Source organism: Callithrix jacchus, chromosome 22 (assembly GCF_049354715.1).
Source record: "Callithrix jacchus isolate 240 chromosome 22, calJac240_pri, whole genome shotgun sequence".
Lineage (NCBI taxonomy): Eukaryota > Metazoa > Chordata > Mammalia > Primates > Cebidae > Callithrix > Callithrix jacchus.
Window position 1 is genome coordinate 50,537,777 of NC_133523.1, and position 26,536 is coordinate 50,564,312.

At 45.8% G+C, this 26,536-nt stretch overlaps 1 non-coding gene and 1 pseudogene across 1 annotated transcript; both read left to right on the plus strand.

Moving 5' to 3' along the window:
- LOC118150118 (uncharacterized) overlaps positions 1 to 10,485 on the plus strand; it is a 17,347-nt pseudogene extending 6,862 nt beyond the window's left edge.
- LOC118150393 (U12 minor spliceosomal RNA) lies at positions 5,938 to 6,075 on the plus strand. Its single transcript, XR_004738499.3, has one exon. It is a non-coding gene; the product is annotated as a U12 minor spliceosomal RNA (small nuclear RNA).
- Positions 10,486 to 26,536: the final 16,051 nt, after the last annotated feature.

Sequence of the window (26,536 nt, forward strand, 5' to 3'; positions counted from 1 at the left end):
GAATGGGAGGCCAACAAAGGCTGAGAAACGTGAAGTCAAAGAGCCGGTCTGCTGCCACAAAGACAAGTGACGCTGAGAGCAGATGCGCTGGCAAAGCGACTCCGAGGCAAACAAGTGGACTGCCTTGTGACAGGCCTCAGGCTCGATCCTGCTATCCTAGCAGCATGTCTACCGTAAACAAGGTGAAAGCCTTCTAATAATAGTTATTTTTAAAAGAAAGCTTTTAAAGGGGGGAATGTGGAAGCTCAACTGTCTCCAGGCTCCTGCTTACCTCTGTAATTCCTGTCTAGCAGAAAGGTTGTCAGTCAAGTAACAAAATTGTAAGTTCTCTCTGAATTGTCACGAATTAAGTAATTCATGGTCTTTGAAACTGTGGAAAAATCGGGCATTTTAAGAAGGAGTGTCCTCAGACTAATGGCAAAAGGGATCTTATAACGCGGTGTCCCTGCCAACAGAAAAAATGCCAAGAATTTGCGCTCGGTGTAGGGAAGGAAACCAGTGGGCTAATCAGAACGGCACTCCCACGTCAGGAAACACGAGTGGGCGGTAGGGGGTGGACCCAGCTCCCTCAAACACTGAGGGCACTTCCCGTCCAGACCACAACCCCACTGCAGGGGTGGGTCCTCAGAGGAACATATTCCCTCTCCCCAGGAACATCCGGAAGTGCAGGATTACATCTCCCAGTTAGCTGGTGTAGACAGACCCACCAGAATTCCCACCCGCTTTTGGGGACCTTTGCCAAGAGGACATATGGGACTGATCCTGGGTAAAAGCCGTCCTAACTTACAAGGCGTCACCACTGTCCCTGGAGTTGCTGGCTGGCTGCCAAGGAGAAATGCAAGTAATTGTCACAGGGTCACTGGGTTTTTGAACCAGAAGAATACATTGCTCAGCTATTGCTTATTCTCCAAAAAAGGGGAGACGGGAGGAAATCAAGGATTTGGGAAATTTACCTCTTCCCAATCCACAGATTCTAATCGGCCTGTATAAATCAAAGGAAAGAAGTTTTGTGGGCTTATGGACATGGGAGCGGATGTTATCAGTGATATCTAAAAACAACTGGCCTTAGTGGGAATAGGAACAGCTCAGCATGTTCAGTGGAATACTGAGATTTTACCTGCCTCAGTCCAGATAGGCAATCGTGTACTTTTCAAACATAGGCTGGAAATATAGCTGTGAATCTATGAGGCCAAGACATACTTACACCATGGGATATGAGACTTAGGAATGAGAGAATTGATAGTCTAGGATTTAAAATGTGGAAAAAGATGGGTTATCAGAGCGGAAAAGGCTTAGGAAGTCCCTGCAGGGAAGCCCTGATCGATTATCGATAACTGGGCTAACAAATAGAAAACAGCTAGGCTTTCAGAATTTCTAATAGGGGTCATTGATACTTATCCATCCACTGCTTTGCCATTAAGAGGGCCTGACTGATAAACCTGTATGGGTGGTGGATCAGATCAATGGCCCGTATCACAGGAGAAACTGACTCTGCTTCATCAGTTAATAAGAGAACAATTTTTTTGTTCTTTGAGACGGAGTTTCACTCTTGTTACCCAGGCTGGAGTACAATGGCGCGATCTCGGCTCATGGCAACCTCCGTCTCCTGGGTTCAGGCAATTCTCCTGCCTCAGCCTCCAGAGTAGCTGGGATTACAAGCACGCGCCACCGTGCCCAGCTAATTTTTTGTATTTTTAGTAGAGACGGGGTTTCACCATGTTGACCAGGATGGTCTCGATCTCTTGACCTCGTGATCCACCCGACTCGGCCTCCCAAAGTGCTGGGATTACAGGCCTGAGCCACCGCGTCTGGCCTAATAAAAGAACAATTTAATGAAGGGCATATAGAAGAGTCAGCCCTTGGAATTCAGTATTTGTGATTTAAAAAAAAAAAATCAGGAAAATGGCAACTGCTACATGACTTGAGAGCTATGAATTCACAGATTAAACCAATGGGTGCATTGCAACAAGGTTTACTGTCCCCAACAGCCATTCCAAGAGATTGGCCTCTCATAGATATAGATCTCAGATTTTTTTATACTATACTATTGCATGCGAAGGGCAAGCCTCAATTTGCATTCTCTGTGCCTTCTATTAGTCAAAGAGAGCCTGTCTCTCAGTATCGGTGGAAAGTTTTACCCCAAAGCATACTCAATAGTCCTACATTTTGCCAGCATTTTGTAGGAAAAGCATTAAAGGATCCGGGAAGCATGTTTCCCACCCCTTACATCATTCGTCAGATTGATGATATTCTTTTGGCCATTCCCACAAATCAAATATTACACCAGCTATGCAGAGAAATAAAACGAGCCCTGACTAAATGGAATCTCAAAATAGCTCCGGAAAAGGTGCAAACAACCTTCCCATATGAGTACATAGGAACTCAAAAAGCAGCTCCTCGTAGAGACAGATGACCAACTTCAATGGTTTTCAGCAATTACTGGGGGATGTTAACTGGCTGAGCCCAGTGCTAGGTATTGTTTAACAACTCAAACACCTCTATCAAACACTCCAAGGAGATTCTTCATTAGATTCTCCCTGGAAACTTACTAAGGAGGCAGAAGCTGAGTTGCAGCTTGGAGATAGAACAAATGCTTCCGGAATGACATGCGTACCAACTCCACCCACAGAAGCCTCTGCCTGTGTTTATGCTTCCCACTCTCCATTCTCCAAGAGGACTTTTTTTTTTTTCTTGGCAGAGTTTCGCTCTTTTGCCCAGGCTGGAATGCAATAGCTCAATCTTAGCCCCACTGCGATCTCCACCTTCTGGTTTCAAGCCATTCTCCTGCCTCAGCCTCCCAAGTAGCTGGGATAACAGGTGCCCACCATCACACCTGGCTAATTTCCGTATATTTAGTAGAGATGGGGTTTCACCGTGTTGGCGAGGCTGGTCTCGAACTCCTGACCTCGTGATCTGCCCGCCTCAGCCTCCCAAAGTGCTGGGATTACAGGCGTGAGCCACCACGCCTGGCCTCCAATAGCACTTTCAGGACAGTTCACACACAAAATTATAATGGTGATGGAGTCACTTTTTCTATCCGATCAGACAGTAAAATCCTTGCAAGTTTACCTTTCTTTAATCACACAACTTACAACAACAGCCAAACGTAGATCAAAAATGCTTACAGGATATGACCCTGATGAAGGTGTTCTCTGGGATCCCCAACAGCAGGCTGTGGTCTGGGAAATGTGGACTGCATGGCAAATGGCCCTCACAGATTTTGTAGGAGTTACAGATAACCATTACCTTTCAGGTAAGATTTTGCCATTTTACAAGGTTCACCCTTCAATCCTCCCTGTGATTACTCATCACAAGCGTGTTCCAGATGGACAGACTTATTTTACTGATGGCTCTTCTAAAGGCCGTGCAGCTATTTATGGAACTAAACATGCTCAATCAATCAAGAGCCCTGGAGTTTCAGCTCTACGTTCAGAATTCTGCAGCTCACAGCTTTCTCCCCTGTTAACATTGTCTCTGATTCGGCCTATGTTGTAAATGGAGCCAGTCGCATGGAGGCTGCCACTCTGAAAAGCGCCGTAGAACCAGAGCTGCTTAACTTACTTCTCAAGACATCGGCAAGTTACTCATTCTCATGCTACTCCTTTTCCTATTCCTCATATCCTGGGCCATTACCTCTAGGCAATGAGGAAGCAGATAAGCTAACTGGTTCTTTATTTCAACGGTCCAAGGTTCCCATGCATTATTACATGAAAACACCTCTGCCCTCACTGTATGTTTTATCTATCTCACAACCAGGCCCGAGCCACTGTGCACGCCTGCCCCACCTGCCAACATATCCCTGGTGTTCCACCTGTGGAAGGATGTAACCCGCGAGGCTTAGCTCCAAGTGCAATTTCACAGATGGATGCCACACATATAGCACGCTTCTTCGGCAAGCTCAGCGATGGTCACCTAACTGTAGATATCGGTCTCATGTTACATGCTGTATGTCCAACAGGAGAAACAGCTGGTCACGTCTGATGACACTGTCATCGATTGCCCATATGGGGGTCCCTAAACAATTCAAAACTGACACTGGACCCGCTTATGTCAGGTCATGCTTTTCAAAACTTTTTACAGTTGTGGGCAATCAAACACTAAACAGGAATTCGATACAATCCTGAAGACAAGGATTACTGAGCAGGCACATCGAACACTAAGATGAATACTCAGACAACAAAAAGGGGGAACAGGAGACCAACTACCACCTCAAACAAAACTACATTTAGCCTTGTTTACTTCACAGGTGGTAAGACTCCAGGAGAAAGACACTGGCAAGTGTTGGAGGAAAAGAGGCAAGTTTATACAAAAACGTTACAGAAATCCCCGAAAAAGGACAATGCAAAGGCCCAGCGGATTTGCTGACATGGGGAAGGGGCTATGCTCGCAGTTTTTGGAGGTGGACAAACCGTGTGGGTGCCCTCCCAGTATGTATGACCATGGAACAGGACACTGGAGGATCCATGGTGGCCAACTGTGGGCCCAGTCCCTCCAGTATGAGCCATGAGCCAACTGGATCTGAAGGCGAAGATGGAACAAGGGCCAACCAGAGTCACAATCACAATCAAACCCATAACACGGGGACAGATCAAGAAAATCACGTAGGAGGCTAAGAAACTGCTGGAGAGCCAGGGTCAGGCAAAAACCGTGACTCCATGTTCGCCGTGGTATCCTATGCCGTATGTTTCCCCTATGTAGAGGCAAAAACATACTGGACATATGTTCTGTTCCCAACCATCCAGCAGTGCAGCTGGTACTCTGGACTGACACTCCTCCTGAAATGTATCATGATCAGGAAGCGTGGGCTCCAGGACACGTGACTGCCCCGGACACAGAACAACTAAACTCTCATTTATGAAACGCAGCATTTGGGTCAGAACACTATTCAATAATAGTAATTCTGTTCAACGTACTTTAATATCACCTTCGTTACAAACATTACCACTCAGTTTATGGTCTGTGTTTTCAATCCTTATGTTTTTTTTTTTTTTTGAGACGGAGTTTCACTCTTGTTACCCAGGCTGGAGTGCAATGGCGCGATCTCGGCTCACCACAACCTCCGCCTCCTGGGTTCAGGCAATTCTCCTGCCTCAGCCTCCCGAGTAGCTGGGACTACAGGAGAATGCCACCATGCCCAGCTGATTTTTGTATTTTTAGTAGAGATGGGGTTTCACCATGTTGACCAGGATGGTCTCTATCTCTTGACCTCGTGATCCACCCGCCTTAGCCTCCCAATGTGCTGGGATTACAGGTGTGAGCCACCGCACCCGGCCTCAATCCTTATGTTTTTCTAGCAGCTAAAAAAGGTCAATTCCAGGTAAATATCACCCAACTGACTTCAGTCTCTTGTCAATTTTATTATTGCCTTAATCATAGCACTATATGAAGACAGAACATATCCACCCCAATAATTCATAGTCGTATTCCTGGATTATGGATTCCTGATAATTTGTCTGAACCATGGGCTGCTACGCTGGCTTTACATTCCGTGAACATTCTTACTGGCTAACTTGTGGTGCTCGTAGAGCCTTAGGCATGATAATTTTTGCTACGGTCTCCTTGATCACACTGGTAACTTCTGTTGTAGTGTCTTCAGTAGCACTATTTCGAACAGCCCAATATGTAGAAAATTGGACACGTATAGTTGATCAGACATGGATGCTCCAAAATAAAACTGAAGTGGAATTACAAACAGAAGAGGCAGTGCTAAGACTACTGTCTTGTGGCTGCAAGAACAAGCACCAAGCCTGCAAGTGCAGCAGCAATCGCACGGCCATTTTAACCACACTCCCAATGTGGAATACAATCAAAGTGAATGTCCACGGAACCTCAGAAGCTTTTACATCCAATGTTACTTTTGATATCAGCGATTTACAAAAAAGTTCTTGACTTGAATAAACAGACTGGAGACTATCAAACTTCTTTAAAAGCTTGGACACGCCTTAAACTTATGAGTAAGGAAAACGATTCGGGGTGACGCCGGAATCCTCACTGCTAATGTAAGACGACGGGTAAAGGACGCCCCCGAGGTGACCCGCCTACTTTGCAGGATGCCTGGGAGCCACGATCTGCCTGACCCCATTAAAAAAATTAATTAATTAATTAAAAAAAAACAAAAACAAAAACTCTTGGACAGAATTCCAGCAGGGCTTGGAGAGCCTTAATCCTTGGACCTATCTTAAACGTAATCTCAATGTCCCTCTTATCATCATAGGAATAATGCTATTATGTCTCCGTTTTCTGTCTGTAGTCTGTATGATGCTGTGGACCAACACCTGGCAATTGAAAGCTGTCCAGCCGGGAACTGCCTTCATTTAATTAATGTAAAAACTAAAAGGGGGTGTAAGGCCGATAGCCTTGCTAAGAGCCGATGAACAACACCCACCCCCTCTATGCTGATAACAGTTTATCAGGCAGAACACATTACTCAGCATCTGGCTCCTCCATGCGGGCTCCCCTCGCCCACTTCTGCATTCTGCCCCCAGGTCTATATTCAGCACTAAACTATGCACTCTCAGCACCAAGCTATGTATTTGAACCTCAGCACTAAAGTACACATCTGAACCCAGGAAAATTGAAAAATCCCGCCGAGCCTTACCCAATGGCAACCCACCCCATGCATCCTAGGCCAGCCCCCCTCTAACCCCCATAAAACCCCCTGCCCTGAGAAGTCAAGCACAACTTATCTGGCCCCCTTTCCCCAGGACCACAGAACCTCGACCACAGAACCTCACCCGGGAGATAAATAAATTGGCATCTGATTGTTCTTATACTGGCCTCAGTTTCCTCATTTTAAACTCAGCAATAACCATTAGGGGGAGATGCTGGTGACCCCAAGAATGTGGGGTGTGACCAACTCAAAATACCTAAGGAGGCTTTATGAGTATTGAGCAAACTGTCCTCATGAAAGCAGAATGTCAGCAAATTGACAAACTGTATCTGCTGCCAGGAGTGTTGAGGGCAGGTCCAGTGCTCCTGGAGGTCATCTACCTGAAGATCTGGAAACTACTGAACAAGGGAAGCAGTCCCTGTGATAAATCAAGTAGCTGACCAACATCACCCCTCCTCCCTATTCACTTTGCTTACTAAATAAGAAAGGCTGTAAGAGCTCAGGGCCTTTTGTTTACTAGAAGCAAAGAGCCCCCTGATCCCTTCTCTCAAACAGAACCTTTTATCTTTGCCTTCAATTCTGCATTCCACCTCCTTCCTACAGCACAAATGCAGACTTGTTCTGAGCCAGTACTGACTGTTCATCTGTCCTGTTTTTGCCTTAGTACTTCTTTTTTCTTTGAGACGGTGTCTCACTCTGTCGCCTAGGCTGGAGTGCAGTGGTGTGATCTCAGCTCACTGCAACCTCTGCCTCCCGGGTTCAAGTGATTCTCCTGCCTCAGCCTCCCTAGTAACTGGGACTACAGGCATGCGCCACCGGGCCCAGCTAATTTTTTGTATTTTTAGTAGAGACAGGGTTTCACCATGCTAGCCAGGATGGCCTCAATCTCGTGACCTCTTGATCCACCCACCTCGGCCTCCCAAAGTGCTGGGATTACAGGCGTGAGCCACCGCGCCCGGCCTTGCCTTAGTATTTACAGTATCGGGTTGCATGTCGTTGTTCATCTTGGTGGTGATATGAAGATCCCTTGGTTGTCCCAAAGATGCTGAGGAAGGAAACCGAGTCGTCTAGGATCACCTCCCCGCTTGACCTCCGCACTGCATTTCAATAGAAGAAAAGATTGGTCGACTGGCGCCTCCTAAATCACCTTCCTACAAGATGGCAGGCTTGGTATGGGGGAATCTCTCCGGAAGACACTGTTCTGAAACAAGATCAAACCCCCACCCTACTCCTCCATCCAGAGACCAGAACGCTTTCACATGTAATCCCTAAAACTGTAAACCCAAGACCCTTTCACCTGTAATTTCTAAGGCTGGAAACCTAAGATTACGTCTCTGGGAATATCTAGAGTGTAAGCCTATATAAAGGCAGAGCTTCTCTGTGTTAGGGGAGCTGGGCCATTTATACAATACAGAAAGCCTCACTCCCGGGCTGTAATAATAAACACCCCTTCCTTGCTGGTTCGGTGTTCAAGAGGTCTGTTTTTTGCGGCCGCTCCTGCTTCAATGCAACGTGGACTTGGGGCAGTCTGGTCCTTAGGAATAGTATGAGTGAGGACAGGACTATTATTTTGGTGCCAACAGAAGCAGCACATTATTTCTGTCTTCCCAATTCTTAAGCGTTTGCCAGTTTATCAGTCCTATACCTTGTCACTTGTGCTGTTAAATCCAGCCCTGAACTAATAACTCTGGACTCCACATCTCACCACCTATTTTTCTCCCTGCTCTGTCTGCAGTGGTCTTCAATACTGGCTCATATATTTTGAATTATGAAGTGTCTACCCATTTTTTTTTTTTTTAAATGGAGTCTCGCTCTGCAACCCAGGCTGGAGTACAGTGGCATGATCTTGGCTCACTGCAACCTCTGCTTCCAGACTTGAAGCAATTCTTCTGCCTCAGCCTCCTATCTGGTACTACATGTGCCCACCACCACATGCCCGGCTAAATTTTTTGTATTTTTAGTAGAAACGAGGTTTCACCATGTTGACCAGGTTGGTCTCGAACTCCTAACCCTGTGATCTGCCCACCTCGGCCTCATAAATTTTGGGATTACAGGTGTGAGCCAGCACACCCAGCCATATCTACCCATTCTTAACAGTCCCTAATTGAAGAGGGAAGTTAAATAATAAATAACAACAGTTGTTATTATTTAATTTTTGCATAATAAAGTTTACTGTGTTGTGTTCAGTATAAAACCTAACCCCCAGCTCTGCCTGAAATTAACTAACTCCCTGTAAAACTCACCTTATCTATTCTCCCCACTTACTCAGCAAAGTTCCAAGACACCTCAAGACTCCTGTTTTACTTGCAGACCAGTTACAAGGCCACAGGGTAAGATAACACCCAACGAATATGCAGTGTGTTTCTAAAAATGCTATTTTCAAATGTAACGTACATCACAAGACATGTCACAAATTAATAACTGTTCTTCGTTCTGGCTTCTGTAACCCTGTTAGCTGCTACGTCATCCTGGATGTATAAAGTCAAGCCCTGTCTTTGCTAGGCACTCAGCCTTGGGATGCTGATCCGCTAAGCCGGTGGCCACCTTAATAAAATCCTCCTTGTTTCACCCACTGGTCTCTGCAGTCTCCTCAATATTCTGCAACATGACCAAAGGATGTTGTGCTCTAGTCATCCTGGGGGGGCCTGGACATATTCTTCTATGTAGCACTCGCATGTCATCAGCAAGTGAGGTTCCACAAACAGGTGTGCAGGAGAAATTATCTTACATCTGCGATAATGCTAAGCAGTCCCAACCTCACCCTGAACCCAACTCCCGATGCAAGCAAATAATTTTATAGACTAGTTTTTCAATTTGTCCGACACTCTTGTGGGTAGGCTCATAGAAACACCAGTACTCAACAAAGTCAACACGTACCTCACCAGCATTTCCTTGCTTTTAGATTATTGGCATGGAGGAAAAGAGGAGGCAGCACCTTCTAAGCAGAGCACTTGTGTACATGTTTACAGAGACCAGAGAGTTCACAGGAGAAAGGCCTGATGAGTGCAGCAAATATGGAAAATGATTTCACCAAAACACTGTACTCCACGTTCATGAGAGATTTCATACTGAACAAAAGCTCCATGCATGCAGTGAGTGTGGAAAATCGTTTCACCAAAGCTCTTCACCCCTGCAGCATCAGACACTTGACACTAGAGAAAGGCTTTATGAGTGTACTGAATGTGGGAGAGCCTTTGCTGAAAAGTCCAGTCTCACTAACCACAGGAGAGTTCACTCTGGAGCAAAGCCTTATAAATGCAACGAATGTGGGAAGTCCTTTCCTTATATATCTAATCTCACTAAACACAGGAGAGTTCACACCAAAGGCCTTATGCGTGCAGTGAATGTGGAACATCCTTTGCTGAAAACTCCAGTCTTGTTAAACACTTGAGAGTTCACACTGGAGAAAGGCCTTATTTATGAATGCAGTGAGTGTGGAAAATCATTTCGCCGAAGCTCTTTACCCCTGCAGCATCACAGAGTTCACACTAGAGAAAGGCCGTATAAATGTAGCGAATGTGAAAAGTCCTTTAGCTTAAGGGCCAACCTCATTCACCATCAGCGAGTTCATACCAAAAAAAGCATGAGTGTAGGCAGTGTGAAAAATCCTTTGGCTGAAGATCTGGCCTCATTAGATATCTGAGAGTTCACAATGGAGAAAGGCCTGACGAGTGCAGTGAATGTAAAAAATCCTTTGCTGAAAACTCCAGCCTTATTAAACACTTGAGAGTAGCCGGGCGTGGTGGCTCAAGCCTGTAATCCCAGCACTTTGGGAGGCCGAGGCAGGTGGATCACGAGGTCAAGAGATCAAGACCATCCTGGTCAACATGGTGAAAAACCCTGTGTCTACTAAAAATACAAAAAATCAGCTGGGCATGGTGGCACGTGCCTGTGGTCCCAGCTACTCAGGAGGCTGAGGCAGGAGAATTGCCTGAACCCAGGACACGGAGGTTGCGGTGAGCCGAGATCGCGCCATTGCACTCCAGCCTGGGTAACAAGAGCAAAATTCCATCTCAAAAAAAAAAAAAACACTTGAGAGTTCACACTGGAGAAACGCCTGATGAGTGCCGTGAATGTAAGAAATTATTTCATAAAAAATCTGCACATTGTGTTCATCAGAGATATCATACTGGACAAAAGCCTTATGAGTGCAGAGGGTGTGGAAAATCATTTCACCAAACCTTTTCACTCTTGCAAAATCAGAGCTCATACTAGAGAAAAGCTTTATAGGTGTGGTATATATGGGAAATTCTATGCTCAAACCTGTAGCCGTGCTAAACACAGGAGAGTTCATGCTGGAAAAAGGGGAGACGAATGCAGTGATTGTGGAAAATCCTTTCGCCAGTTCTTCGCTCCTTCAACATCAGACAGTTCATACTGGAATAAAGCCTCATAAGTGAAGCAAATGTGGGAAATTCTCTTGCACAGTCTTTTTGCTTCTTCAAGGCCAGAGAGTTCATTCTGGATCAAAGCCTTTGAGTCTGATAAATGGGGAATATTCTTTTTTTTTTAATTGAATTTTTATTAATTTCAAAGTGCTCTTAAGTATTAGGGAAATTATCCTTTGTCTCGGGAATATTCTTTAGGTAGAACTCTAGCTTCTTTATATAAGGAGTGCTCCCACTGAAAAAGTGTCTTTTACTGCAGTGAATGTGAGAAAGCCTTCAGCCCTCTCTGATTGGTTACCAGAATATTTACATGAGGAATATACCACAGATGTACAGGCAATATTTTTTCTTGCTCGGTATAACACTGGAGGACACCACTTATAAGGATGCAATGTACCTAAATTGAATGTCATACATAAAATAGCTGCATACATCCCAGGTATGTGGGAACTGCACTGCATTTTCAACCTGCCCCTGTCCCCTGCCAGATTTATGTGACTGGCAGTTCTCTTGCAAAAAGCATTTCACCTTTACCACTTGGCAGGTGTCCACAGTTTCATCATTCACCTACCTCATCATGATACAGAAGTAACTTTTTCTTTCATTCACCAGACGGGTTTTTTAGTATCCTCAGCACTCATTCCATTCTCATTTTTTTCTCTCTGATGAGTTAGGCCATGGACCGAACCCATTTTTGGCACTGATGACTCCTTCTGGTGACTTGAAAAGATGGACTACCTTTTCCAGGGATCTTTTGTATCTCACAGCATTCTTAAGATGGAATTTTCTAGCCCACCAGTCACAAATATCCTGCAGCCCATTACCCTGGTTTGTGTTACAATAAAGGCTCTGCTGCTTAAGACACCTGCAATCTTGGGTACTGCAGAGAGTTGCTGTATTTACTGCCTCCAGAGTAGCTGGGACTGCAGGCATGTACCCCCATGCCCCATTAATTTTGTATTTTTAGTAGAGACAGGGTTTCTCCATGTTGGCCAGGGCTGGTCTCAAACTCCTGACCTCAGGTGACTCACCTGCCTCAGTCTCCCAAAGTGCTGAAATTACAGGCATGAGCCACCACAGCTGGCCAATAAAATGTTTTTAAAATAAAAATTAAAATGTAAACAAACACAGTGTAACTTCAAATCTGATCTTGATTAAATCATGAAATTATACAACACTAAGGAAAGCAGAAAATAAAATTAGAGATTTAAATAGACAGAAGTCTTGAAAATGCAATAGTACTGAAAAAAAATCCAGTGGTTACTAGGAGGGCCGGGAAGGTCAGTCCCTCTACCAACACCTTTCTCTTTGCCCCCTTCCACAGCTGTGACTGTCATGCCCTGTAACCCCAACAAGTGTCAACCAAAAAAGCTCCTCATCTTGTACCCAGTTCTTTCCGATGTTCTAATAGCATTACCACCATGGTCTGCATTTTCCCTGCTCAGTATGACCCACAGTTCCACCCTGGTTCACACAGTAACCATCATTTTTGGATGACTCCCTCCTATGTGTCCAGCTGCGCACATAATGCCTTGACTGTTCACTCAAACATGAGCATTCACAGGGCCCAAACTAAACTTCTGATGTCCCTATGGAACTTACCACCAATTTCCCCATCCCAGTTACTGGAGCTTCAATTCCTGCAGCTACTAGGACCATGAAAACCTGGGGTCAGCCGGGTGCAGGGGCGCACGCCTGTAATCCCAGCACTTTGGGAGGCTGAGGTAGGCAGAACACAAAGCCAGAAGTTCAAGACCCGCCTGGTCAACATGCTGAAACCCCGTCTCTACTAAAAATACAAAAATTAGCCAGGCATGGTGGCGTGTGCCTGTAGTCCCAGCTACTCAGGAGGCTCAGGCAGGAGAATTGCTTGAACCTGGGAGGCAGAGTTTGCAGTGAGCTGAGATCACACCACCGCACTCCAGTCTGGACAACAAGAGCATAACTCTGTCTCAAAATAAACAACCAACAACAACAACATCATTACTGACTCTTCCCTCTGTCACTCCCTTACCTACAACAGCAAAGATCTACTTGTTCCTTTGTTTAAAATATACCTAGAGGCCGGGTGCGGTGGCTCACACCTATAATCCCAGCACTTTGGGAGGCCGAGGCGGGTGGATCACGATGTCAAGAGATCAAGACCATCCTGGTCAACAAGGTGAAACACCGTCTCTACTAAAAATACAAAAATTAGGACAGATTCAAGATGGCCGATCACTAACAGCTCAGGATTGTAGCTCCCAGTGAAAGCTCAGAGAACGAGACGACGCCACATTTTTAGACGAATTTTCGTCACTCACGGATCAGCCGATTCCTAGTGGAGGAGCCCCACGGGTCGCCAGCGCGACTCTTGTGGCCGCCGCAGCGGTTTTGCTGGCGCCTCGGCGCAGAGCTCTCCATGCAGAGCAAATGGGACTGCTTCCCCTACTGACCGGAGTTTGGAGCTCCGGGAAGTCAGAGCCGCTTGTTGCGGACTCAAGAGGGAAGCCAGACCAGAGATTCCCGGGGAGAAGAGCACCATCAGTCTTATCGCTGCTATTTAGGCCACCACAGTGGGTTGCTCAGATCCCAGCACTGGGAATCAATAAGTCGGACGTTGACTCAGAAACCTAATTAGAAAGGCGGTTCATCTACAATGAAGGGAAAAAAGCAGCCTAAGAAGGCCGAGTATACCCAAAATCAGAACCCATCAGCAATGGAACAAGCCCTGATGGAAAAGGACTCATCAGCAACGGAACAAGCCCTGATGGAAAAGGACTGTGTTCCATTATCTGAAATAGGCTTTAAAAGATGGATGAGGAGAAACTTCTGGGAGTTAAAGGAACTTGTTCTAACCCAATGTAAAGAAACTAAGAACTTTGAAAAAAGGTTCGATGAAATGATGAAAAGAATAGACAATATAGAGAGGAATACAAATGAACTTATGGAGTTGAAAAATACAACACAAGAACTCAGTGAAATATGTACAAGCTTAAATAGCCGAATGGATCAAGCAGAAGACAGGATATCAGAGGTTGAAGACCAACTCAATGAAATAAAACGACAAGACAAGAATAGAGAAAAAAGGATAAAAAGGAATGAGCAAAGTCTCCAAGAAATATGGGACTATGTGAAAAGACTTAATATATGTTTGATTGGTGTACCTGAATGTGATGGAGAGAAGGAATTCAAGCTGGAAAATATTCTTCAGGATATTATCCAGGAAAATTTTCCTAATTTAACAAAGCAGGACACTATTCAACCCCAGGCAATACAGAGAACACCACAAAGATATTCCTCAAGAAGACCAACCCCAAGGCACATAATCGTTAGATTCACCAGGATCGAAACGAAGGAGAAAATATTAAGGTCAGCCAGAGGGAAAGATCAGGTTACCCATAAAGGGAAGCCTATTAGGCTTACAGTAGATCTCTCAACAGAAACCCTACAAGCTAGAAGAGAGTGGGGGCCAATATTCAATATACTTAAAAAACAGAACTTTCAGCCCAGAATTTCATATCCTGCCAATTTAAGCTTTACATTTGAAGGAAAAATAAAATCTTTTAGGAACAAGCAAGTACTCAGAGATTTTATTACCACCAGGCCTGCTTTACAAGAACTTCTAAAAGAAGCATTATACCTAGAAAGGAACAACCAGTATGAGCCTTTCTAAAAACACACCACAAAGTAAAGAGCATTAACATAAAGAAGAATTTACATCAACGAAAGGATAAAATAGCCAGTTAATATAAAATGGCAGTAATCCTAAATTTAAATCGACTAAATCCCCCAATCAAAAGATACAGACAAAATCTAACGGTATATCTAAAGATATACAAAGACTCAAAGTGTTGGAAAAAAACTTACCAATTAAACGGAGAGCAAAAATAAATAAATAAAAAGCAGGAGTTGCAATTCTCACAATTAAGAAAATAGATTTCAAAGCTACAAGGATACAAGGGTAAAAGGATTAATGTAATAATAAGAGATCTTAACACCCAGACACATAAGACCCATAATGAGATTTAGATTCAACAAGACAGAAAATTGATAACGTTATCCAGGACTTGAACTCAGATCCAGAACAAATAAACTCAATAGAGCTCTCCATTTTAAACACATAAAATATACATAATCCACTTTAAACACACAAAATATTGATTGGCCATTATTGATACCCATTTTAGGAATGAAGTAATATTTCTTTTTCCCTCTTTTTCTTTCTCTTTCTTCAAAAAAAAAAAAAAAGAAAAAAAGAAAATCTAAAGGCATTTAAAAAGCAAAAAAAAAAAAGATGTGAGTCCTTTGTCAGTAGATGTATGGGGAAATTTTTTTTCAATCTGTAGCTTGCCTATTCATTTTCTTAATACTGTGTCTTTAATGAACATTAATTATAATTTTTTTTGAGACAGAGTCTTGCTCTGTTGCCCAGGCTGGGAAAAAAAAAAAAAATACAAAAATTAGCTGGGCATGGTGACACATGCCCATAGTCCCAGCTACTGGGGAGGCTGAGGCAGGAGAATTGCTTGAACCCAGGAGGCAAAGGCTGCGGTGAGCCGAGATCGAGCCATTGCACTCCAGCCTGGGTAACAACAGTGAAACTCTGTCTCAAAAAACAAAACAAACAAACCAAACATAAAATATACCTAGAATGCTGCCTTTTCTCCCATCTGCACAGCACTCACTCGGTCCATCAACTCATCTGAATTATGCCAGCAAACTCCCCCCAAGCTCCCTGCCTCCTAATTAACCCAGGAGTCTGTTCTCCACTGTGCAACCAGATAGATCCTATGAAGACCTCAGTTAGACCACCTCTTTCCCATCCACAGATGCCTAGCTTTGCAGGCAACCACATTACAAGCCTAAATCTTCACCCCTGGCTTTTCGTTCCTATCAGAAAGATTGGATGCCTGCGGTACATAGTTCCAAGCTCAGTCACACCTCAAAGCATTTGCACAAATTGATATGAATTCTGAAACTGGAAACCTCTTTCCATCGGTTGCCAGAAATAAGAACACTTCCATCAGTCCTTAGTTGGCACTCAGGACTCTGAGCTTGGCGTATCCACAGGTTCCCCACTCCGAAGAACTCGGAAAACATCAAGTGAACACGCAAGACACCCCAATCTCAGACACCATACAGTTAGTGTCAGGTTCAGTGAGAGACTGGGACACTTTCTCTTTCCCCATGTTGGCACCACGAGTATTTTCAGTCTTCAGAACCCATGAGAATAAGAAGCCAACTGTGACGACCTCCAGCTGATAAAACCTCCATTGATCCCTATACAACCATACACCCAGGTGCCCTGGGGCTGGCTAACTGATCCATGGATTTCAATTCTCAGTATTCCTTCTCACCACCTGTGACCATGAATGGAGACTCCACTTCTCAGCGCCTCAGCCCTCATTCCAGTCCGTTCTCTGAGAGACTTTTGGAAACCTCTAAAGTCCTACCAAGGACATGAACCTCTTCTGTTCACAACCCTCCATATGTCCCAGGACACTCAGATTGAAGGCAGAACCCCTAAGACAACGAATACAGGTGAACTCTGGCTCATGTTCAGCTTTTGCTAGGGCTTTTTTTTTTTGAGAGACAGGGTCTCACCATGTTGCCCAGGCTCGTCTAAAACTTCTGTACTTATGTGATCATGATGGTCACCAGATTCTGAAACGTTCATGGCTCAGATGCACCTCCAAGCCTCTGAACCTGCTGGTTCCTCTACCTGCATCACTCTACCAAAGCCTGTAATACACAGCATTTACCTGAGCCAGGTTTCTGCTGCCATCAACTGTGGGTAGAGCAGGCATCACCCGAGGCAGTGCCTATGAGCCTCAAACCTGCCTTCTTCGTCCCAACCCAGTAGTCCCGTACCCGACAAGCATGCCCAGAAAGCCCTCATCCTCGGCCTTGCAACCAGCACCTTCTGGGTAAAGTACTTCCCAGAGCTGTCACCCAACAATGGTGGTATCCCCCAAGAGCAAGCAGAATGCAGACCATGTGACACACTGAGGGCTGCTGGAAAGCCCTGCTCATACCTCAAGGGAAGAAGGCTATTGATTCTTTATAAAAGTATCAAATAGGTATCACATCAGATGCTAGGAAGCCCATCTTGCACCCAAGAATAAAAATACTATTTGAGATGCTCCGAAAGTTTACTTATTAGGCGGCAATCATTCAGAATTACAATGTGTGCACCCAGAGCTGAGAATTTTACGTATGAATTGCTGTTTAAATTCCTGTAGCCTGGGCCGGGCGCGGTGGCTCACGCCTATCATCCCAGCACTTTGGGAGGCCGAGGCGGGTGGATCACGAGGTCAAGAGATTGAGACCATCCTGGTCAACATGGTGAAACCCCGTCTCTACTAAAAATACAAAAAATTAGCTGGGCATGGTGACGCAGCCTGTAATCCCAGCTACTCGGGAGGCTGAGGCAGGAGAATTGCTTGAACCCAGGAGGTGGAGACTGCGGTGAGCCGAGATTGTGCAATTGCACTCCAGCCTGGGTAACAAGAGCGAAACTCTGTCTCAAAAAATAATAATAATAAATAAATGACTGTAGCCTGAATCATTAGTTAGTTTTGTGAGTTTCATTGTTTTGCTGGAACTGAAAGAAAATTCTCCATAAGACATAATGACAGGATGGGTAAAAAATATAGTTAGAACAAATGAATAAGACCTAGCATTTGCTAGCATAACAAGGTAGCTATAGTCAAAATAATTTAGTCATACATTTAAAAATAACTAATACAGTATAATTGGATTGTTTATAACACAAAGGATAAACGCTTCTGGTGATGAAGACGTCAAGCATTATTAGGGACAAGAAAACCCCCTCAGAAAACCCCCTGTGCCCCAGCTGACCCCGCCCCTACTCTGACTGCTCCATAGCTGCATTTTTGATCTCCTATCCAGGCGCCAAATCAAAGCTCCCAGACATGCTAGATCACCCATCAAGTCTCTCAGTCCCTCAGTGTCCAGTGGCACCTCCATATCCCATACCAATCCCAGTCATCAGGAAAAGTTGAAAGGGGTAACGGGATCCTTAAAATTTAGTTAACCAAACTCACTCTTGAAATCCAGAAACCCTGGACCTCCGTCCTGCCCATAGCCCTAGCCCATAACACAGCCAGCCCAAAAGCACCCTCCTTCCTCAGCCCATTTTACTTAATGTATGGACGCCCTTCCTCTTACAAAATAAGACCCTTTCTAACTCTGAACTAGGAGAATACCTCCCAACACTTTCTCTCATCCACCATCTCCTCCACCAACAAGCAGACCAGGCCCTCCCATGAAAGCCCCACCAACTGAACCCTCTTACCAGAACATGTCTTCCTAAACACTCTTATCCCAGCAAGCCTTAAACCCAAGTGGGAAGGTCCTTTTCAAGTTCTTCTTACAACTCCCACCGCAGCTGAACTCTCAGGACATATCTCCTGGTACCACCTTTCTAGATTAAAACAAGCTCCTGAAGCACCCACTGACTGACCCACCAACTGCCACCCTCCAGTACTCTTCTCAGCCCCACCAAACTCCACCTCACAGCCCACCACTGTCTCCCTCCTCTTAAAAGCCATAAATACTCCCCAAACCCCTAAAGAAACTTAAAAGCCCTTTCCCTGCCTATACTGCCACTTCACCCTCTTCCTCTACTGTGTCTGCCAAGACGTCTCTTGGTTCTACCCAAGCTCCCACACTTGACTCTCTGTTAGTGTGGATAAATGACCTACTTTTCCAGCGCACTCTGTGACTTCTCCGCAGACGAAACGCGGCTTACCTTTTTACTCCCTTGGCTGCCTGCACCACCACACCGCCGCTTCCTGTCATCCATAACTACCTCTACAAAACCTCAGCTTCACCGAGGCTCTGCAGAACCAATCCAAGCTGACCCTAGCAAAAGACTGCTGGCTATGCCTCTGTCAGCGACGACGGATACTGCCACTCCTGCCCCTGCAAAAACCTGGCTTTCTACCAATTTAACCTATCATCCCCAATATGAAAGTGAAAGCCTCTCCAAGCCCTTACACCTGCAGTCATTAGCCAGGCCTCCCACCCCTGAAACAACCACAACACCTTGACAGGATGGGCAGCACAACTTCTGCATTCCTGTGTTCCCAATCTCACGCAATATACAGACAATAACGACAAACCCAGACAAGGCCACAGGACCATGAACACGGATTCACTCTCCAAGCCCCAATTTGCTTTCAATACAATCTGTCTTCAGGCCTACCTCGGGGGCACCTACTGCCCCATCAGTGCAACTTACAGCTTCAGGCCCCAATCATCAAAACTTTCAAGTCAGCAGGCACAGTGGCTCAGTGGCTCATGCCTATAATCACAGCACCGTGGGAGGCCGAGGTGCGCAGATCACGAGGTCAAGAGATCGAGACCACCCTGGCCAACATGGTGAAACCCAGTCTCTACTAAAAATACAAAAATTAGCCGGGCGTGGTGGTGTGCGCCTGTGGTCCCAGCTACTCGGGAGACTGAGGTGGAAGAATCGTTTGAACCCAGAAGGCGGACGTTGCAGTGAGCAGAGATTGCACCGCTGCACTCCAGCCTGGCGACAGAGCAAGAGTCCATCTCAAAAAAAAAAAAAAAAGTCCAGTCTTCCAAGCTGCCTGTTCGCTTTTCAGGAACCCCTGGAGCCATTAGTAACTCTCTACTTAACGAACAATCAGGATTTGCAACGGGAGGCACACCCTTTGCGTGACTATACACCCAAGGACCCCTTGCAGTGCAGGCCCCACCCCTGAAGAATGCCTCCGTATACCCACATTTAACCACTCTGAATGGAGCTCAGTAGATACAAAACCGAATCTCTCCAATGGGAAAACAGAACACATGGAGCCACTCACCTTTCCCCATTAATCCCTTTTCAGCCGCTCACCGGGGCTGCCCCAGCTAGCACCCTAGTGTTGCATTGAACTGAGCACAGAAAGTCAACACCAGAACAAAAGGATGCCAAATTGCAGGGTTTATTGCCGGCGACCACGGAGAACTCACGTCTTTCCAACCCATGGCAGAGAAAGAAGAATGACAAGACCTTTTTATACCCACAAAACCACCTTGGGAGTGGGGGTGAGGAGCGGAGATGGGAATGAAAGCTGTCAATCACCTCCTAGGCTGAGACGAGGATGAGGGGGCTCCAGGCATTCCAAGGGCCAGGGGACTTTTGTCATTCCGATTGCCACCTAAGTGGTTTACAGAGGTCAAGATAAACATTAGTTTATACATTACTTGGACAGGTGTGGGGTCCACATAATTTTAGGTTACTTGGCGCCAGGATGGAATTATCTGGGGGTGCTTACTTTGGTAAACAAAGGCCAGCAATTCTGGCAGTTACAGATAAGAGAAAGTGTGCAGCTTTTCCTCTCTTTGCATTTTGCAAGGTAATCTTAGTAGTTTACAGAAGCCGTGGCTAGCAGTCATTGTGAGGAGAATGGAAACAGTTTTCCCATTTTAAAATGGCATTGTACTGGTTCTAATTCTAGGCCAGCTATAATCACACTCGGCGCCGGGAAAAGGAAAGCGCTAAACTCACACACCTTTTCAACACACACAACCAGTTCTGTCTGCCCAGCCATGGCGTGTTTTTCATGTGTGGGACCTTAACTTACCTATGCCTCCCCACTAATTGGACTGGCACCCGCATCCTAGTCTTTCTAAGCCCCAAAACAGACACTGCCCCAGGGAACCGAAGCTAACCAGTTCCCATCAAAGCTCAAGTCCACCAGCGCTAAGCCCGGCAGCCTTTGATTTACTGTAACCACGGGAACAGGAAAGCAGGGCGTCTGCCTCCCGTGCTAACCACGCCTTCTCCAAACACCTCTCAAACTGCAAGGCACAGCAGAATCCATTCTGACTCTTCAATCCCAGATACACTCTCTAGCAGCAGTTACACTCCAAAACCGCCGAGGTTTTTGACCTGCTCACTGCCGAGAAAGGAGGACTGTGGGGCCGGGCGCGGTGGCTCACGAGGTCAAGAGATCGAGACCATCCTGGTCAACAAGGTAAAACCCCGTCTGTACTAAAAATACAAAAAATTAGCTGGGCACGGTGGCCCATGCCTGTAATCCCAGCTACTCAGGAGGCTGAGGCAGGAGAATTGCCTGAACCCAGGAGGCGGAGGTTGCGGTGAGCCGAGATCGCGCCATTGCACTCCAGCCTGGGTCACAAGAGCGAAACTCCGTCTCAAAAAAAAAACAAGAAAGGAAGACGGTGTACTTTTAGGGGAAGAATGCTGTTTCTATACTAACCAGTTGGGACTAATACAAGATGCCGCTCGATGGTGAAATGAAAAAGCTTCCGAAATCAGGCGCGCCTCTCAGATTCCTGGGCCAATCTTTGGAGTTGGGCACCATGGCTCCTCCCACTAGCTGGACCTCGTTTCTATCCTTCTAGCATTTGGCCGCTGCCTCTTAGGACTCCTGCCCCAGTTTTTACGAGCCGTATTAAAGCTTTCACCCACGGAACAATACAAGATATGATGCTGCTCCAAGAATCCCTACAGTCTCCTCTCCCCAAAGTCGCCTCTAACCAGCAGGAAGCAGCCAGATGACAACGGTGTCCCTCCTCTAATGCCTATTAACAGGCTGGAATGTTAGAAACAAGCTGCCTCAGAAAACCTCCTCCGAGCAAGCTGACCCCTTACCCCCACTCTGCTTGCTCTGCAGCTGGATGTCAGAACCCCTATACAGATGCCACATCAAGGCCGCCAGATGTGCTACAATTAAGCCAAGCCTGATCACAGCCATCCGGGAAGCTCAGTGGTTGGGGGGTGGGATAGGCAAAACTAACGTTTGTTATCCATACTTGTAAATAAATTCCTGTTTGACTTATACTTGTAAAATCCTATCTTTTTTTTTTTTAAACTGCTGCCACGTAAGTCACAGGATAACTTAAGTCTGTCACAAGCTGACAAACTATCTCTACGTCTATTACAAGCTGATAGATTACCTCAGGCCTGACACTCGCTTATGCCCTCTCATGCCATATAAACCCCTCATTTTTTAAGGTCGGTGCTGCCTCCTCTGATCGTTACAGGGCAGCCCGGCAGGTTAATTAAACTTGCTTGCCTGACTTTGGGTCTATTCTCCTTTCTCTCGGCTAACCTTACAATTATTACGAATCACTAGCCTCCATCAAAATATCTCATGTAACCTACAAATATATACACTACTATATACCCACAAAAAATAAAAATGAAGGCTGGGTGCAGTGGCTCATGCCTATAATCCCAGCTACTCAGGAGGCCGAGAAAGGAGAAGCACTTGAACCCAGGAGGCGGAGGTTGCGGTGAGCCAAGATCGCACCATTGCACTCCAGCCTGGGTAACAAGAGCAAAACTCCGTATCAAATAAATAAATAATAATAACAAAGATGGAATGACAGGGAAAAAGACAGACGCTGGTACACCCTGAAGCAGGTAGTGAAGCTGGCTGTTGGCCCCTGGTTCCCACAGAAAACTGCTCAACTGATGCTAGAAAACCCGAAAACTGGGGTTCAATCCAGGAGGGTTCTTGGCTTCATGAAAGAAGTAATTCAAGAGCCAGCCAACAGAGTAAACTGAAGGCAAAGCAGCACCAGAGCAACAGCGGGCGGGAAGATGGCTACTCCACAGGCAAAGCAGCACCCGTGGCAAGCTGTAGTCACAGCAACTCCCTATTTCTGTGCTAAATAAGAGGTGGGTTATTCACGAATTCTACAGAAAAAGGCTAGGGAGTTCCCAGAACCAGTGGCTCCTTCTCTTTTAAACTACCTGACGCTTCTGGGCATCGCCACAGCGTTTGTAAACTGCCATGGTGATGGCGGAGGTGTCTTTTAGCATGCTCATGCATCATAATGAGCATGTAAAGAGCAATGAGGACAGCGAGAGGCCATGTTCACTGCCATCTTGGTTTTACTGCTTTCAGCAGGTTTCTTTAAAGCACCCTGTTTTATCCAGATCCTGTTGCACCAGGAGCAAGGTCAAGACCAGCGCTCAAAAAACAATTGCTGATCTAGGTCACTACGAGGATCACTATGTCAACGTTTCCTTCTTTTTTTTTCTTTTTTGAGACAGGGTTTCGCTCTTGTTACCCAGGCGGGAGTGCAATGGCGCGATCTCGGCTCACCACAACCTCCGCCTCCTGGGTTCCGCCAATTCTCCTGCCTCAGCCTCCTGAGTAGCTGGGATTACAGGTGTGCACCACCATGCCCAGCTAATTTTTTTTGTATTTTTAGTAGAGACAGGGTTTCACCATGTTGACCAGGATGGTATCGATCTCTTGACCTCATGATCCACCCGCCTCAGCCTCCCAAAGTGCTGGGATTCCGGGCATGAGCCACCGCGCCCGGCCGTCAATGTTTCTTAATGCACATGCTAAGGTTTACTCGATTTCTTTTTTTTTTTTTTTTTTTTTGAGACGGAGTTTCGCTCTTATTACCCAGGCTGGAGTGCAATGGCGCGATCTCGGCTCACCGCAACCTCCGCCTCCTGGGTTCAGGCAATTCTCCTGCCTCAGCCTCCTGAGTAGCTGGGATTACAGGCACGCGCCACCATGCCCAGCTAATTTTTTGTATTTTTAGTAGAGATGGGGTTTCACCACGTTGACCAAGATGGTCTCGATCTCTTGACCTCGTGATCCACCCGCCTCGGCCTCCCAAAGTGCTGGGATTACAGGCTTGAGCCACCGCGCCCGGCCCACTCGATTTCTTTTATCACACTGACATCGATCTCAGAGGAAGAGCAACTTAACCGATGTCACTATGGTAAACATCAGTGGCTACAACTTTCATAGTTACAGCCCAGGTGAAAAAGGCCATCTGAATAACATAAACAAGGCATCTGGGCTGCAAAGGTTCATCTACTGACAAGAAAGTGATTATTATTTTCCAGTGACTGCAGGAATATCCTCAGACTGGGAACTAGGATTATCTTCACAATAAACGTTTTTATTCGTTTATTTTGTTGAGACAGAGTCTCACTCTGTTGCCCAGGCTGGAGTACAATGGTGCAATCTCAGCTTACTTCAACATCCACCCCCCGGGTTAAAGTGATTCTCCTGCCTCAGCCTCCGGAGTAGCTAGGATTACAGGCACATGCCACCAGGACTGGCTAATTTTTACATTTTTAGTAGAGACAGGGTTTCGCCATGTTGGACAGGCTGGTCTTAAAACTCCTGACCACAAGAGATCCGCCCATCTTGGCCTCCAAAAGCGCTGGGATTACAGGGGTGAGCCACCACCCTGCTGGCCTCAGAATCAATTACAGACGCGTATATCTCTACTGATATCAAAATAAGCAGGAAGCAGGAGAGCACCCATGGATTATAAGAGGAAACACTTTATTACAGCAGTCAGAAAACTCCAGAAAATGCAAAGTACTCTATTATACAGAAAAGTAAATCAATGGTTGTCTGGAGAGCAGACAGAAAAATCTTTATAAAGGCTCCAGGTAAACACAAAAGTGACAGAGAAGTTCATTATTGTGACTCTGATGGTTTCATGGGATTATGAGAAAATTCAAGGCCGGGCACGGTGGCTCACACCTGTAATCCCAGCACTTTGGGAGGCCAAGGTGGGTGGATTATCTGAGGTCAGGAGTTCGAGATCAGCCTAACCAATATTGTGAAACACCATCTCTACCAAAAATACAAAAATCAGCCAGATGTGGTGGCATGCACCTGTAGTCCCAGCTACTCAGGAGGCTGAGACAGGAGAACTGCCTGACCTTGGCAGGTGGAGGTTGCAGTGAGCTGTGATCACACCACTGTACTCCAGCCTAGGTAACACAGCAAGACTCTGTCTCAAAAAGACTTATATATGTATTACAACTTAAATATGCATCCTTTATTGGATGCCATTTACACCGTTATGTTTTGAGACAGGGTCTCACTCTGTCACCCAGGCTAGGTGGCAGCATTGCCATCTTGGCTCACTACAGCTTATGCCTCCCAAGTTCAAGCAATCCTCCCACCTCCGCCCTCCAAGCAGCTAGGACTGAGACACATGTCACCATACCTGGCTACTTTTCATAGGGACAAGCTTTTGCCATATTCCCCACGCTGGTCTCCAACCCCTGGACTCAAGGAATCTGCCTGCCTTGGCCTCTGAAGTGCTGGGATCACAGGAACGAGCCATGACGCTCAGCCTATACCTTACTACAACTTTATAGAATGGCTGAAGAGAAAAATGCAGATTTGCCATTATTTTTGTTAACAAGTTTGGCAACTCTATAATGAGTACCAATTCTTCTCATGACCTAAGTGGGAAGACTAGCCGCCATAGAAGCAAAGATTGATGAAGCAGAAACTTCACTTCTACCTGCTTAAACTAGATTGCTGGCTGGTCACAAAGCTACATGACTCAACTGAGATCTTTTTCCCCTATGCTGTTCCTCCTAATGCAGGAATTACCTTAAAGTGACAAGCCCAAAAGGTTACATGAATCCACAAAACCTTTAGATCATTTCCTCTGACAATACCTTAGCTACACAGCATTCACCATTATGGAATTCCTGAGAATTTCTGTATCTGCTTATCCATCATAGACATAGTTACTGGGAAACTACAGACAGTCCTTTAAAATACACAAATTTCGGCCAGCCAAGGTAGTTCATGCCTATAATCCCAGCACTTTGGAAGGCCCAGGCAAGTAAATCACCCAGGTCGGGAGTTCAGACCAGCTTGACCAATGTGGAGAAACCCAGTCTCTACTAAAAATACAAAAAATTAGCTGGTGTGTTGGCACATGCCTGTAATCCCTGCTAACTGGGAGGCTGAGGCAGGAGAATCACTCAAACCAGGGAGGTGGGGCTTGTGGCCATTACATTCCAGCCTGGGCACCAAGAGCAAAATTACGTCTCAAAAAAATAAAGGCCAGGCGCGGTGGCTCACGAGGTCAAGAGATCGAGATCATCCTGGTCAACAAGGTGAAACCCCGTCTCCACTAAAAACACAAAAATTAGCTGGGCATGGTGGCGTGTGCCTGTAGTCCCAGCTACTCAGAAGGCTGAGGCAGGAGAATTGCTTGAACCCGGGAGGCGGAGGTTGTGGTGAGCCGAGATCGTGCCATTGCACTGCAGCCTGGGTAACAAGAGCAAAACTCCGTCTGTCTCAAAAAATAAATAAATAAATAGAAGAATAAATACAAATTATAAAATAAACATTTCAGCCAAGGACAGTGGCTCACACCTGTAATCCCAGAACTTTGAGAGGCAGAGATGAGTGGATCACCTGAGCTCGAGCTCAATTCAAGACCAGCCTGGACGTGGTGAAACTGATCCCTACAAAATACAAAACATTGGCTGGGTATGGTGGCACATGGCTGTAATTCTACCGACCTGGGTGGCTACGGTGGGAGAATTGCTTGAACCTGGAAGATAGAGGTTGCAGTGAGCCGAGATGGCGCCACTGCGCTCCAACCTGGGCAACAGGGCAAGACTGTGTCTCTCTCTCTATATATATATATACACATTTCAAAAACTTCATTGCTGTCCCCTCTGCTGCCTATAATTGCAATAGAGTAATTATGTAAATTATAAAATTGTAATTTCACCCTATAGCCTTACAAC